This window comes from Mixophyes fleayi, chromosome 2 (assembly GCF_038048845.1).
Source record: "Mixophyes fleayi isolate aMixFle1 chromosome 2, aMixFle1.hap1, whole genome shotgun sequence".
Classification (NCBI taxonomy): Eukaryota; Metazoa; Chordata; class Amphibia; order Anura; family Limnodynastidae; genus Mixophyes; species Mixophyes fleayi.
In genome coordinates, this window is record NC_134403.1 from 170,611,025 (window position 1) to 170,628,246 (window position 17,222).

Sequence of the window (17,222 nt, forward strand, 5' to 3'; positions counted from 1 at the left end):
CGCTATGCATTTTAGCCAGAACGTAATTAAAATCTTGCGTGTAAATGACAGAAGGATTCACCATTCAAATTATACATGCAGGAAGGATATAACCAATAGAGACAAGAGGAAGGACTTCATGTTCTCTTATATTCCTCAGCCTGCTCTGTGCTACCTCTTGTTCCTGCATCTGGATACCACCCTCCCTCCGAGCAAGTTTTCCTTAGTTTGTGCATACATCATTTCCCCCTTATCTACCACATCCTTTTGGTAGGAGAGCATTGCAGTCAGTAGGTTAGCATATGGTGCTGGGTTTGTCTAGTCATCATCATCATCATCAACATTTATTTATATAGCACCAGCAATTTCCGTAGCGCTTTACAATTGGGACATACCCAGGTCACTACCCCCTTCGGTGTCTTCATATGGCTGGTCCGCCTGTGAGGAGGACCCCTTTGCCGATATATTCTGGTTACTCCCATTAGTTGCAGAGGGGGTGTAGTCAATCCGCTTGGACAGATTTTTAGCATCGGCCAATAGATGTCACATTCCGGCCTCCTGGGACCACCACTCGAGGATTGGCACGCCTGTCCTCATCCTGATTCTCCCTATCTTGCATGCCGTCCTGTCGGCAGCAGTCTGCTTCTCACGGAATTGCAGAGATGGCCGCTAACCGGTATTGGCGCAACTGAACAGGGAGGCGCGGAGTAAAAGTACCCCCAGTATTCACCAGGGACCCCCGCAAGGGGGTTTGGGCTTAGCTGCAGAGGGTACGCAGGTCGCGGTTCTCCAAGACAGTCACCTATGTAGCGACAGTAGTAGACAGGCGTAGTCAGGCAATCCAGGTCAGAGCCAACCGAGCGGTGCAGTACAGATGGAGGATCCAGAGAGAAGTCAGGTCAAGCCAAATAGTCAAACCAGCCGAGCAGCGAGGTACCAAAACGAAACACAGGAGAGTAGTCACAGGAAGATGAGTCAGAACCGAATAACACACTGGATCAGAAGTTTAGGAAACGCTGGAGCAGGAGTGAACCAATACTCTGTAGACATGTGTCAGAGGCTGCTTTATATACCCTAAGGTGCCTCCTGATTGGGTTAGGGAGATTTTGGCAGTCAGATATGCTGGCTGCAGACAGGTCAGCAGAGATAGTGTCCCGCTGCTAGGCAACAGGACGTGGTTGCTGAGAAGGTGCAGGCGTCCGTCTCCTGCACCAAGTGTCAGTGCGGAGACGGCGCCTGACACTGCTCCTGCGTAAACCACCGGACCTGTTTTACCTGCCCTGTCTTTCCATTGGTTGGAACTCGTTTATAAGGCTCCTCCCCTCACCTTTCAGTGCTGGTTCTTCGAGTCTACACCTGGCCTGGAAGCAGCTCCCTTCTCCTCTCTGTGATCAATGCCCGATACCTATCCGGTATGCAACTCTGACCTCCGCTGTTCCATTCCACTCCCTAGTGGTAATAACTGTGGTTCATCGTCTGCTGTATATCCTGTGCATCGCTGATCTCTGCTTACCTGTTCCACTCGTTAGTGGTAATCGCTGTGATCAATGCCCTATACCTATCCTGTTTGGACCGCTGACCTCCGCTGATCCGTTCCACTCCCAAGTGGTAATAGCTGTGGTTCATCATCTGCTAAATATTCTGTGCATCGCTGATCTCTGATTACCTGCTCCACTTGAGGATGGTACTATCCTGGATCAACGCCTCCTCCTCTCCAGTGTACTGCTATAGACTCCTGTTCTCTACCCTTCCTAGGGTCTGATCCTCGGTCTCATTTCATCCTACCCCTGATAGCTATTGGGTATTCCCCTCAGCTCTCGAGTCACTTCTCTGTCCTGTCTCACTGGGAACTTCCCTAGAGGGCCGCGACCTGCAGGGTGGAAGCCGCTAAGCCCAAATCTCCTTGCGGGAATCCCTGGTGAATACCTTCCGCTCTGTTAGACTTCGCGCCTCTGGGTGGAGTCAATCCAATCCCAGCCGAGACAGCAGGATGCCATTCATTCCTCGTGGACACCTTGGGCCTGATTCACTGAGGATCTTAAATGAAGAGGTATCCTTTTTCAGTCTCCTGGACAAAACCATGTTACAATGCAAGGGTTGCAAACTAGTTTTCTGTTTTGCACATAAGTTAAATACTGACTGTTTTTTCAAATAGCACACAAATATCAACTTTAAATTTCAGTGTACAAATAGGCTATCAAGTATTTGTGTGCTACATGAAAAACAGTAAAAAAAAATGCCCTCGCCAACCTCCGATGGGTCTTCTTCAGCCTAACGTTGCCCACTATGCCGTGGACCCATATTTCGATGGACTTCATCACGGATGTATCTGTTAGCAAAAAATATAATATCATCTGGGTTATTGTGGACCGTTTTTACAAAATGGCGCACTTTGTTCCTTTGATTGGCCTGCCTTTCTCTGCAGGTTTGGCCCAACACTTTGTGAAGGAGATTTTCCACCTCCATGGCTGCCATTCGGAGATCGTCTTGGATTGCGGAGTCCATATGGTGTCTAAGTTTTGGAGATCTCTTTGTCACCTTCTGGGCATTCGTCTAAAATTCTCATCTTATCATCCGCAGACCAATGGCCAAACGGAGAGGGTCAATAAGAACCTGGAGACTTTCCTCAGAATTTTCTCTTCGGCTAACCAAGATAATTGGGTCGATATGTTATCATGGGCCGAATTTGTGCATAATAATGCCTTTCATGAGTCCACCTCAGCGACCCCATTCTCTAATGTCTATGGTGTACATCCCCGAATTCCAGATTTCTCGTCTTTACTATCCACCCAGGTTCCTGCAGTTATTTCCTTACAGAAGGATTTTCTCTCCACATGGGTACAAGTTCGAAGGGCCCTGAAGAAATCCTCCTCTCGTTATAAATTATTTGCTGATAGGAAGCGCAGAGCTTTTCGTCTCCTGAGGGTTGATGACAGGGTTTGGCTATCTACCAAGAATATTCGTCTCAGAGTGCCTTGTATGAAATTTTCTCCCTGGTACATCCGTCCCTACATCTTTCCTGTTTGCTTTAAGCTTCAGCTTCCCACAGCTCTCCGGATTACTAATGCCTTGCATATTTCGCTATTAAAGCCTCTATTCATTAATCATTTTTCCTCTCCCATTGCTTCCTCTCCTCATCCTGAGCTTCAACAAACCCAGGAATTCGAGATCAAGCAGATACTGGACTCCAAGTACTCTAGAGGGGCTGTAAAATACCTTGTGGATTGGAAAGGCTTCGGCCCCGATGAACGATCATGGGTGCGGGCATCTGATGTCAATGCACCTCTCCTATTAAATAAGTTCCATGCTAAATTCCCCAGGAAACCTGGTCCTAGGTGTTCAGTGACCACCTTTAAAGGAAGGGGGGGGGTACTGCCACACGCCGGCCTCCAGGGACCACCACTCGAGGATCAGCATGCCTGTCCTCATCCTGATTCTCCCTATGCCTGCGCTAACCTCCTCACCTGTTTTACCTGCCCTGTCTTTCCATTAGTTGGCACTCCATTTAAGGCTCTTCCCCTCACCTTTCAGTGCTGGTTCTTCGAGTCTACACCTGGCCTGGAAGCAGTTCCCTTCTCCTCGCTGTGATCAACGCCCGCTACCTATCCTGTATGTACCGCTGACCTCCGCTGATCCATTCCACTCCCTAGTGGTAATAGCTGTGGTTCATCATCTAATGTATATCCTGTGCACCACTGATCTCTGCTTACCTGTTCCACTCGTTAGTGGTAATCACTGTTATCAATGCCCGCTACCTATCCTGTATGCACTGCTGACCTTCGCTGATCCGTTCCACTCCCTAGTGGTAATAGCTGTGGTTCATCCTCTGCTGTATATCCTGTGCACCACTGATCTCTGGTTACCTGCTCCCCTTGTGGATGGCATTATCCTGGATCAACGCCTCCTCCTGTCCAGTGTACTGCTATAGACTCCTGTTCTTTACCCTTCCTAGGGTCTCATCCCTTGGTCTCATCTCTTCCTACCTCTTGTAGCTATTGGTTATTTCCCTCACCTCTCGAGTCACTTCTCTGTCCTGTCTCACAGGGAACTTCCTTAGAGGGCCGCGACCTGCAGGGTGGAAGCCACTAAGCCCAAATCTCCTTGCGGGGATCCCTAGTGAATACCTTCCTCTCTGCTAGACTCCGCGCCTCTGGGTGGAGTCCAGCCAATCCCAGCCGAGACAGCAGGATCCCACTCATCCCTCGTGGACCCCTTGACAATAGATAAGTTCTGATCCTAGGTTGGTGGTATAATGGTCTGACCTTTCCAACTTTATTGGTTTTGCATAGTCTGACTGCTCTGCTTTTGTCCGCTACCTAGTCCTCAGTTTATTTAAATGAATATAATATTCTTCTTCTAAACTTTAAATTGGTGTCTGTGTTGTTATTTGATGTATATAAATTTATTATTCTTAAGTTGTAATGTTGTGGCTGAAGGGAAACATCCACGCTATGCATTTTAAGTCAGAAAAGGTAGGTTGCTGTGGCACCTAGGGTGGGAGGGGAGGTGGTTGGGTAGTGCCCATAGGGGGGTGTCTAGGGCGCCCAGTACACACGTACCAAAGGGAGGGGGGGGGGGCGATGACTAGGACACATTGCACTTAATCCATTCTCCTTGTTATAAGCTTTAGTAAAGAACAGAAAACTCTCTTATAGTACCTGGTATCTTCATTTCTTCTTCAACATACACTCTAATATCAGCAACCACACATCGAACTACTTTGATAGACTTTGTGCTGTCCCTTGGCTGTCACCCCTGAGACCTTTAGCGAGGCAGGAGGATTTCATAGAGATTCTTCAGTATCTCCTAAACAGACCACATTGATGCTTGTGAGGCCTAGCTCAGATTTTGTACCAGTGCCCATGTGCCTTTTGCTATGCTACTCTATGTCAGGTTTATCCTATTGACAGCCCTCAACATACTATATGGCCTGCAAACATTATCATAACAGAAATTTGTCCGTCTTTATGCTGTATACGATAAGTTACATTGAGGATAATTCTACCCTAGTAGTAGTATTGATTATGGATATTTGAAGACATTCTTTTGTGTTGGACATTTCGTATGTGCATCTTTGGGTACAACATGTATGCTCTATGTATCTATACACACCCTGAACACTTGCAACATCTGTTTTGACCTTTGCTATTTATGTCATGAAAGACTTTTTTGCTTCATTGTTTCAGTTGTCAGTGATTGACAGATATATACTGCAAGATTTTAGCAAATAAAACACTTCACCTCTACGCCTTCTTTGAAGCACTTGAATTCAGCATACTTTCATCTTTAAGTGTTTCTCAGTTGCTAATAAGAAATCATCAGCAATTATTTAACAACTTCAAACACAGCTAAAGAAAAGCTGTCAAACTTTGAAAAAGCTTTTCCATATCTGCATTCTGCATTTTTAAGCAGTTTTCAGGCATACATTCACCTAAAATATTTTTTTGTTCTTCACTTTCAAACATCAAAAGATCAGATTTCCCTAATTGAGCCGTTTCCGTAATTGTGTTGTTAAAAAATTGCTTACTTGCTTGTTTCTAATACATTGGGGGACTGCAAAGTGCAAAAGTACTGCAAAAACTGTAAAATGGCATAAGTCCCAAATTTTAATGCTCTGTCCGTATTAGTTTTATGCACTATTTTTAAACCAATTTTTTTCTATTAGGTTTTGCTGTCAGTAGGCACGTAAAATGAAGCATGAACATAATTCAGAGCAAGAACAGTGCATCACCAGGCCCCATAACGGATGGGGTGTGGAATAATGGGTGGCATTATTCCGACAATACTTACCCCGACGCGGCGACCCCGAATGGCTACTTCACGACCTGGCACCAGGACGACCGCTGTGACCACCGACTGCCAGGGATCGCGACCAATGAAGATTACGGACACTCTGCATGTTGTCATAGCCGGTCGGAGTCGCCGCGTCGGGGTAAGTATTGTCGGGGTAGTCAGCATCGATATGCTGATTACCACCGCCCATGGGTGGGGTACGGAATAATGGGTGCCATTATTCCAACTATACTTACCCCGATGTGGTGACCCCGAACGGCTACTTCACGACCTGGCTCCAGGACGACTGCTGTGACGCCGGCTGCCAAGAATCGCGACCAATGAAGAATACAGCATTCATTGATCATGCAATGTGTCTGTGTAGATGTCCCATGACATTGATCTTTAAAGTGTGAACCTTCATAGGTTCTGTAGGTGGAAATTGATGCAGGTCCACCCTCATTACTCCCAACTTTGGAACATCTCACAGGTCTGCAAACAGTACATACTTAATGAATGACGGAACAGAGCCCTCAAATCGAGACTATTCTGCCTAAATCTGAACATTTGTAAAGTATGCCTCTGTTATTAAAAGCTGTAAAATCAGACACATGGGGCTAGATTTACTATCAGGCGTGATGCATGGCGGCTTCAAACCGCCATGCATCGCGGCGGTTTTCCGGCGTGTTTGCATTGCAAACAACCGGATTTACTAATGGTCGCATTTCAGCTTCAATTTGAAGCCGCCGGCGATGTAACGGCGGGATGTAATGCTCAAAGCCGCCGGCGGCTTTGAATAGAACATGGCGCTTTTGCTTTAAATGACGGCGCTTTTGTGTAAAGGCGGTTTTTTTGAAAATTACACCTGTCTCCTGGCCTGTTACTATTGGCTATTTTCAAACTCAGGAGATTTGACATCACAAGCCCTATATAAACCACTGGCCTGACACTTTTTTCTCTGATAGGGTTTAGAGGAGTTTTGTGAGAGGAGTTTGGAGGATAGTGGTTTGCTGAGAGTTGGTGAGAGTTGGAGTTTGGTGGATTGGTGGAGCGATATCTGATTGAAGTGTGAGTAGTCCTGTGGTTTTTTCCTGTTTTGTACATTTATTTTCTCATTTATTTTCTGTCTTGTATTTTTTGCATTTGACTTGTCCTTTGTCTGTGTTACTTGTGTGTGACTGTGTGGAGAGTGTGTCTGTAGGTAGTGTAGTTTGTTCTTTGTGTTTGTAAGTCCTTCAGTGTTTTGTGTTTTTCTGTCTTCTGGGTAAAAATGTCCAGAGATAGGAGGGGAGAACAGGCTGAGGAGAGGGAGATGGAGGTTGAGGGGTCAGAGGAGGGAGAGGGAGAGGTTGAGGAGACAGGACAGGGCAGGAAGACCAAGACAGGGAGGAATGTGTGCTTCTCACATGATGAGAATTGTGTGTTGGTGCACAACATCATTCCCTGCTACGAGGTCATCCTAGGTAACCTGGCAGCCCGGACTCCTCTAAGGCGGCGTCACCAACTGTGGGGGAGAGTCTGTGAGGCCGTGAACGCGGTGGGCCCACTGAAGCGGACAGTGGCACACTGCGGCAAGCGCTTCTCTGATATTAAGAGGAGGCTTAAAGAGAAGATGGCCCAGGAAAGGAGGTCGACAAGGCGCACGGGTGGTGGCCCCCCACTTCGTATGGAGTACACCACGTACGAGGAGGAGCTGCGCCAGATAATGCCGGCTGAAATTGTAGAGGGCATAAATGTGCAGGACACCGATTCGCCCTCTTTTGGCCAAGTAGTTGGTGAGTTATTTGGTTTTTTTACCCTAACAGTATTTTAAATGTTTTTCTCTTTTTAAAACTGCTTTTCTCTTTTTAAAACTGCTTTTCTCTTTGCAAACGTTTTTTTTTTTTTTTTTTTTGTGGTTTTGCAAAGTGTATTTTTGCCTCTAATAGTTTGTAAAGTTTTTTTTTTCTCATAGTAAAAAAAATACAAAAATTGCAAACACATTTGTGCAATAAACAGTATATTTGGAAATTGTTTTTTTCTGGAAATACATTGTATGCTTTTTCTAATACATCCAGAATCGCCAGGACCGCAGTTCAGTCCCAGTGCCAGACCTACACCTCCACCTTCAGCGAGAGATTCGGGCACAGACGAGCAAGCAGGTGCGTGATTTCTGTTTAGGAGAGAAATAATGGAGTTACTTGATTTTCTGTGCAAATGTTGCTGTCAATGTTTTTTTTTTTACTTTTTATTGTTTGCAATGAGAAGTTAGGGCTACATTTTACTAAACTGATATGTTGCCTATAGAAACCCATCAGAATATACCTTTACTTTATTTATTGCATTCAACTAAATGACAGCTAAAATCTGATTGGTTGCTATCGGCAACATCTCCACTTTTTATAGCATGCAGTTTAGTCAAAATAACCCAGCATGTACTACACAGTCCAAAGGATAATGGGTATTAAAAGGATAATAAGTGCATCCGTAAGCAGGTAGCATAGGACTAGAAATCAGGAATGCAAACATTGTGAAAGAATCTGTAGTTGCTAAAGAATATTCTTTCCTATCCAGTGTTCAGAATGCAATATACAAACATATTATATACTATATACTTACCATCATTTTTCATACACAGGGCCCTCTTCATACCAGCCACCTCAGGCGGAGTCCCTGGAAATGTCCCCTGAGCCAGAGGATCTAACAACCATCACCCTGGTAACAGTGGATGCCCCTGTGTCTGGCCTCCAGGAAGTTTCACCTGGCCCTGCTGAACCATCACACCACCAACCTGCACCTGAAACTATGGACCCAGCCAGAGAAATGGCGCTGTCTATTGGCGCATTCCAGCAGCAACAGACATTGTTCATGGACAGGCAAACTGGGCACATGTCACAAATTGCGGCCCAGTTGAGGCGAATACACCGCTCCACTAGCCAAATCCCTGCTGCAATAAACCGGCTGGCAAGCGCTTTGGAGCAGACGAATGTGCAGCTGGCCCCAATGTCTGGGTCTGTGGACGCCATGCATTCCTCCATTCGCGAGGGGAATGCCAATGTTATCCGGCTGGCAGGCCAACTCCAGCAGGAACTGATTGCCCGCTTGCCGGCCCCTTTTTCATCGGCCTCCACCAGTGCCGCTAGTACGCCTACCACATCTCTACAGAGTACTCCTCCAAGGAGAGGTGCTCGCACCAGGGGTGGGCGAGGGAGGAGAGAGAGTGGCACCAAGCATAGCGATATGCCTGCAAAAAGGCATCGCTAGCACAATGTTTGTTATTTATTAATGTTTTGTCAAGTTTCTATAACCATTATACGTTTTTATTTATTGTGTTCTGCAATAAATGCAGTTAAATTTCTATTGTGTCAGTCTTTCTTTTCTGCACATTAAACAAGAGTATACTGATTTTTTAACAACTATGCACTAATTTCACGTAAACATTGACCTCTGACTGTCACATTCCAGGGATGTTCATATTTACCACATGAGGAGTACACACTATCCTGTTTTTAAAGGTTCCAATGTACAAAAATTTTACAATAAAATACTAAAATTGCACTCACATAAAACACATTTTTGAGGAAAAAATGTTTTTCATACTATGTACTTACACGTAAAGTAGTTTGCAATTAGACGGTCTCTAATCTCCCTTCCGCCCTCTGTGCTCTGCACATCACCATGTGACACGGACCCCTTCTTCTTCACTGTCTACTGCAATAATCGGTGGGGTAAGTTGATGTATTGCTAGATTATGTATCAAACAGCCAGCCAGGATAATTTCAGACCCCTTTTCAGGTGCATACATAGCCACACAACCCGATTATTCTAGTAACCTGAACCTAGTTTACCAAAGTACAAAGGTACGCTATAACACACCTCTACTAAATCAGTAAATAAATTGCATGGTGGGAAGACACAAGAGAAAAAGAAACCAAAACAACACTGCAATTACAAGACACTGGCCTTTTAACATATACAATCCCAAAGGAAAAAACTTTGTACATGAAATGGCCCTTTTCCTTCTGTTCTGATTGCCCAAATATCTGAAACAGCACACTGTTTGAGCAATCTCGCCGCTCACAAGCAGCGCTTTCATTTTGGTCTATTGAATGGCGGTTTTCCGGCGGCTTTATAAACCCCCTAATAGTAAATTCGGCTGTTTGTATGTTGAACATTGTTGAAACCGTCATGGCGATGTATACAGAGGCGGGTTTGGAAACATCATTTTTGGCCGTTTGGACGGCGGGTTTAGCCTTAGTAAATCCGGCGATGGCTAAACCGCCGCCAAATCCGCCGAAAGTCGGCGGGTTTACAAACACGCCTGATAGTAAATCTAGCCCATGGTGCCTGACCTCTGTTTTATATCTACAACCATCTGACAAACTGCCCTTACAGATGTAGAAAACTCAGGATTAAGAACAATCCTGAGTCTGTTGATGTTTCTGATCTATCTGCCTACTTGGAAGGGCTGTTTATCCAACTGTTACCAGAGATGCCTATGGATAACTTAATAATAAATTACCCTTATCGAGCACTTTTCCGCAAGCCACCAGAGTAACAGACACCTTGGGATAGTGTGCTGCAGCTCCATTATTAGCTATCTCATAGGAACATCCTACCTATAGCATACAAAGGAGAACATTTGCTCATCTTACAGAACCCTGACAAAACATGCACAGTAAAAGAAGAGAGCTAACAGCTGTAACCAAGGCTCTCCACAAACAGAAAGTTTATTGCAGGTGGGGATTTTCCTTTCATCTCACCTTTAGCTTTTGCAGAAAAACACATCATCAAGTCTCTAGACAGGGCCATCTTAACAACATTATGGGCCCCCGGGCAAAGCAGTGCACCGGGGCCCCTACATATATATGTGTGTATATATATATATATATATATATATATATATATATAGATAGATAGATAGCTAAATATAGATATAGATGTATAGGGATACAGATATAGATGTATAGAGATAGAGATAAAGGTACTTGCTCAGTGACCCTTGAAGGTTTTTTTGCAGGTTTTTTCTTTTGCAGGATTATATATTCTAATTAAGAGCCCTGCTTTTGGGGCCCCCTTGCCCATGGGGCCCCCGGGCACCTGCCCATCGTGCCCAATGGAAAAGATGGCCCTGTCTCTAGACCAAGGGGTGATTTGATTAAAATGTTGAGCCTCATGTTCAATAATTCGTTCCCTTCCACCTGACTCATCCCTGCCCAGGAAACCATCATCTTCATCATATTAATGGTCTCAGGCCTAAGACCAGTTAGAGTGCCACCAGATGTTTTATTTTTAACCGTAGACATCGCTTCTAAACAGTACCAGCACTCAGACCCAAAGAAATTACCTAATCACTCTTGGAAAGATTGACTTACTCTTCATCTATTGCGACTCTGTGTCTTTTTATGTCTGATTTGTATTGTTTATATCCCTGTGCCCTGTCTCTCTTCTCTGTCACTGTTTGGAACTACCTGCTTGGCCACCCCTCAAGACAGCGCTCACCTGGTGCTTCTTTGAATGTCTTGTGGCCAGTGCGGATCCTTTGTTGTACCGTACTTTTCTACCTTGTAATGTACTACTGTTTGTACCCTGTACGGTGCTGTGGACATTTTGTGGCACCCTATAAATAAAAATTATTATTAATAATAATAATAATAATAATAATAATAATAATAATAATAGACATCCACTAGTCATGCCCTCATGTCAGGCACCTCTCCAAGGAATGACATGCTTGCCTCTCCAACAAAATTATCCTAATTGGTGGACCGGGGCTAAAGAAGTGGCTTTGTCTCTGGGCCTTGGAAGGCTCACTGAAACTGCATGCTCAACATGTCTCTGAAGTTATTATTATCATTAAATGTTAATGAATTAAACTCTCCAAATAAGATCACAATTGTCCTACATTTCCTAAAGAAGTAGAAGGAAGACCTAGGTAGTAGTAGGTAGTAGTATTCCCATCCCACACTCACAGAGCTTTCCCAAAAGCCTACTACTCTACCTCAACAAAAATAAACAATAAGGAACAGTAGTCCTAGTTCACAAAATAGCCCCTGGTAAAGGTTAAACACTTCTTCTCAAACCCTCATGGCTGTATCACAACTTACTCACCAGCTCATCATTGTGATGTACATGATGGTGTATTGTAGGAATGGTGAATGCAGGACAGGGAGACATTTTAAACAAGTTTTTTAATTTACTGGTAAAAATGGCTTGGGGTCAGTTCTTGAAAGGAAGGACTTTTAGATTGCAATGGACAAAGATCTTCAAAATGACCAACAGTTATTCCTTTAGCCTCTCTGTCATAGAAATGCAGTATAAAATCCTGACCAGATGGTATAGATGACCTAGTCTAATTAATAAGATCTTCCCAAACATATCCCCCATCTGCTGAAGGTGTAAGTCAGCTATAGGAATCCTTTTCCACATTCCAGCATGTAACCCAGACTAACTAGTTTATACTTGTCATAAACATACTGTTTGATGTCTGATACCAACCATGCCTATCCTTAATCATAATATCTATTTTACCCCCCTATCACCCCACCCCTCGCCAACCTCCCCTCCTCCCCTATCAGCAACATCCCTTTACATTATCTTCGTTGAAAAATGCACTGATATTGCTCTTCTATACAGCTATAGTATATAGAAAAATGTAAGCAAACAGTTTCGCCAAATGAATCTTGTGCAATATATATATATATATATATATATATATATATATATAAAATAAAGCAATACACAATTTATGGACTGTACTTGCCCATTTACCTGAATTCTAGTCAACAGTTCTGCTATGCAAAAGCTCCAGGAAACCTCGGTGTCCCTTATGTCCTGGTCAGATTATGCTATGGTGGTTGTACTCCTAGAAACCCAACTGCCTCTGTCTTGTTGGAGACGTAAAGATTCTTTGTTCTTAAACACAGGGATCGTAATGAAAACTCCATAGATGATTTTCTTTGCTAAACAATTTGTGTGACACTCCATCGTGATATCCTGTGCCCAAAAAAAGAGTGCCTGCAATTAACCTAACTCAGCACAGATTGACAACTTGACCGCAAACAAACACTGACACCTTAAGAATTTAATACATTGGAAACTGCTTGCTCTCAAAACTGATGTTACTGCAGGAACAAGACAGATGCATTGTTGGCCTCCAAACTTAGAACAAAACACACATGCAAGAAAATTCAGGAGGGAGACAACCAAATTCTGTGTTGAACAAAATAGAATCATGAAGCATTTCTAAGAATTTTATGCAACACTTTGTAATCTCCCCCATTGCTGTGCGAAACTCCTTGTATTGAATGCTAAATAGAGCAATGCCTGAGGATCAGAGTTTTTTTTATAATAGGTTTCAAGAATTCCTAATCTTGGTATTAGAGGATGGATTTAATTCCATTCTTCAGGAAGGCAAATTTGTCAGAGCCACCGCCAGAGTACAGAATTTCATTGTCCCCAAACCTGAAGGAGACTCCAATGCTTGTGACAGCAACTGCTCCATCTTGCTATTAATTGGACCTTGGGTTTTCTGCCAATATCCTTGCAAATGGATTTTGATCAAGCCTTAGATAACAGCAGAAGATCGATTAACTTGAATCAGGTTGCAAATTTCACTGCATTACCCACAGTGATGATGTCTATGGATGCAGAGAAAGCATTTAATCGGATCTTCTGGTCTTTTATGAGAAAAACAATTCACTTTACTTGGGATTCAGAGGGAATCAGGGAATCACTGCTCTTTACCTATTTAACCACCACTGTTCTGACCAATGGATATGTTTCGACCTCCGAGATACACTATGGCACCAGACAGGGATGCCCGCTTTTTCATTCATTTTTCACTAATGATAGAAACATTTGCTTCTAAACTTAACAATCTGGATAATTCCAGAATAAAGGTTGTCTTTTGCTGATGCTAATGAATTCTATTACATCATTGCCAAATTGTGTGTGATCCAATCCTTCAGTTAGGTATCAAACTTAAAAATGAATTCAGAGAAGAGTGAAGTCCTGGACATTAACGCTCAACTTTAAATTTAACTGGCACCCACTATAGTTTAAATACCTTGCATTTTATCTTTTGAGACATTATGTTTCATCTTGGACCTCACTGTGAACGCAATTTGTGTTTTTTAAAATCAGATGTAAATTGTATGCACATACGCCCGTATTCAAGTACAAGCGGATCTCAAGAAATGTTTCCATTGGAACATGGGTATAAGTGCGCTCTAGGTATTAGTTACTTGCTGTATGCAGACAGACAGACAGAACACACTGCAGCATACCCAAAATACATATGTGCAATATAGTCCTATCAGAACGCATGAAAAAAATACTTTTATAAAAAAAAACTATTATTTAAATTTTTACATGAAATACAGATATCAGGATGTTCTTGATACGTACTGTACATAAAAGGCATTTTTACAGTTTATTTTACTTGTAAACAGATGTTCTGGCATGCACATGCGCCAGTCACCAATCTCAGTTATTTCATGCTATGTCATAAATGATAGACGCACAACGGGACTAATGTCCGAAGATGAATCAGGCCCTATATGCGGCAAAGTAGCACTTTTTATTTTCCTTCTCTTCCCTCAATGTTAGTGATAATTTGGGATGTCTATAGGATGAAGCACATCAACACTATCTCATTGGCCAAGTTCTCTACTATGTAGAATCCCTGGCTGGAATACCATGGGGCCTCTCCATGTCTAAATTTTGGATTATAACTGTGAGCAATGACCTGGAGACTCTCTCTTGATCTTTCCCCTATTCTGCTATCTGCCACCCCCCATCACAACTTCATGACTTGAAATCTTGTGATATGACTATTGCCGATAGGTCTCATCTGTAATATATAAAAAATATGCTCAGTCACAAATTGTGGATAGAGTACATCATACAAACTGTTTGAACTGTACAATCTGCACCCCTTGTACTGGCATTTCTTACCCAACCGTCCCCCTGTCATTCTTCTATTTCTGTACCCCCCCCCACCCTTTGATTCTTGCTGAAAATTCAATAACATATTTAAAAACAATAATCACTGTGCTACTCTATTTTTGTATATGTTTTTTAGACCTATAATCACATCATCATCATCATCATCAACAACAACATTAATTTAGCACCAGCAAATTCCGTAGCGCTTTACAATTGGGGACGAACACAGTAATAAACAAACTGAGTAAAACAGACAAAGAGGTGAGAAGGCCCTGCTCGCAAGCTTACAAATTATGTGACAACAGGAGATGGATACATGAGGTTAAGTGTACATATTGCATTTCGGTCCAGCCAGAATGCAACTGTAAAAAACAAAAACAAAAAAAATCAAAAAACAAAATTGTAGTTTGTTCATAGATTTCCTTGTGTCTAAATACAGAATTACTGTTTAAAAAACCAATAAATAAAAGACATCTAGGCACCTGCAAACTGTAAATCATTTATAATTTCTGTGTTTGCATTTTGTGATGATAGTAACAGGCACTGCACAAAGCTACATTAAAGATTACAGCAGCTAAATTTCCTTATATGTATTCCATCCCTTCTATCTTTTGAAATGTCCTACTCAGAGACACATAGATGTAGGGAGTAAGTACTTGTTTATGCCAATACCTTATCTTTATAAAATGTAATAGGTGAATAAGGCAAAAATACCAGTTCTGGCTACAGATTGCAATCTGGGACACATACTGTGAAGATGCCAAGTTAATGTTTAACTCTTTTGTTCCACCAGCCGGTGGTTTGCCTGTAGGCAGCCTTATGTACTATCTTGGCACCCCTGGTACCCTTAGTAGGTATATCATGAGATTAAAGCCAAAGAGTGCTTTTATTGTACACATCACTTACAGCAGATTACAAGTAATAAGGAATAATTACTGGGGTTGTTTAACATAGAAACCTACTCAACAACCCTTACCCAAAGGAGCTAAAGTCACTATTTTTCCCAGAGCCAGGGTACAGATATTGAGCCACACAATTCACTCTTCTACCAGTAAGGTAGGGGTCAAGCCAATGTCTCCCAGGTGATCAAAGTGGCGAAGTTCCCAGAGGCTTGCTAATCAAAAGTACAAAAAATAAATATTGCGTAGCAGCTCCATTTCGGCGCGTTTGAATTCTACAGCATCCGCGGCAGTGCTGTATTATACTACAATACAGCACTGCCGCAGACGCTTCTTTGACAGCGCCGCGGCTGCTGTACAGTACCGTTGGTTCGCGGAGGGGAGGGGTTTCTGGAAACCCCCCCTGTGTGCGCCACTGTGATCCACGGCAATTTCTGACAGCAGCCATAACCCCAAGTCAGTTCTGTCCTAAATACCCCTTTCATCACTCATCTGCTTTCCACAGTAGGCTAAGATGTTAAAGAATACAATCCCACTTGTCCACAGAATGAAACGAGATTATCCCTTTATCTGGGCATCTAGAACTATCTTCTGATTTAACCTTTTCAACACTTCCTATGAAATATACTAACAGCCACCGTGGTGCCAGTAGCCTGGGGACCCCAATGGACCCAAGTGACAATAGCTCTTTCAGTTGGCATGGTATAGATAACAGTGGTGCCTAATAAGCTGCACCTGGTCACATTTAAGAACATTGTAATAATAACTATTAAACCACATATTACACTATCCATATCGATATAACAGTTACTGGTGAGAGAGTTTTTTTAGAATGCCATTTCAGTGAGTGGTGATGCATTTTGGAAGCATTTTCATCGCATATCTGAGGTCCAAACCACATTATATATACTCTAAGAAAAAGTCAATTGATGGCAAAAGCAGGTGATAGCTCTCAGAGGGCAAAATGGACATAGTTTTAGGCAGGGATATGCCCAGGGCCGGACTGGGACCAAAAATCAGTCCTGGCATTTAAAGTACATAGGCCCACCTCAGTTCCAAAAGGAAAGAAACTGTGTGCCAAAAAGGGCGTGACTACATTGTGTTGTGGGTGTGTCCAACATGGGGAATTGATACATACACTATTATGTAACATGGTTATCATTTTAGACAAATGTTAGACAAATACACAGGCAATATTGTGTGCACTACTGTTAGTTGAATGCAGCTCTGCCTTCACAAGCAGTACAGTGTAAAGTGGGACATACCTCCCAACTGTCCTTGTAGTCGTACCAAATCTCACTAAACGAGACAGTCACCAAAATTCGGGACTTCCCCACCAGATTCAGGACAATTGGCTGATTGTCCTGCTCTCTCCTACCTGTTCTTGTCACTATCACCACCTATGGCTGCTGGTGTCTTTAGTTGCTGCTTGTCTGGATCCTCGAATGTTGGAGGCCCTATTTGGAAAAAAGTGGGTACATGTAATTTAGAAAACTCCAACCAGCCCTGGTGGTTAATCAATGCAACCCATGTTTTATAATTAGGCCTCCCTCCAGCCTTAACATTAAAATACTAGTATTCACGTTTAATAAATAAACCTATTTCCCTGCCTCCAAACAACCCCAGCAATAAATTAAATAGCAT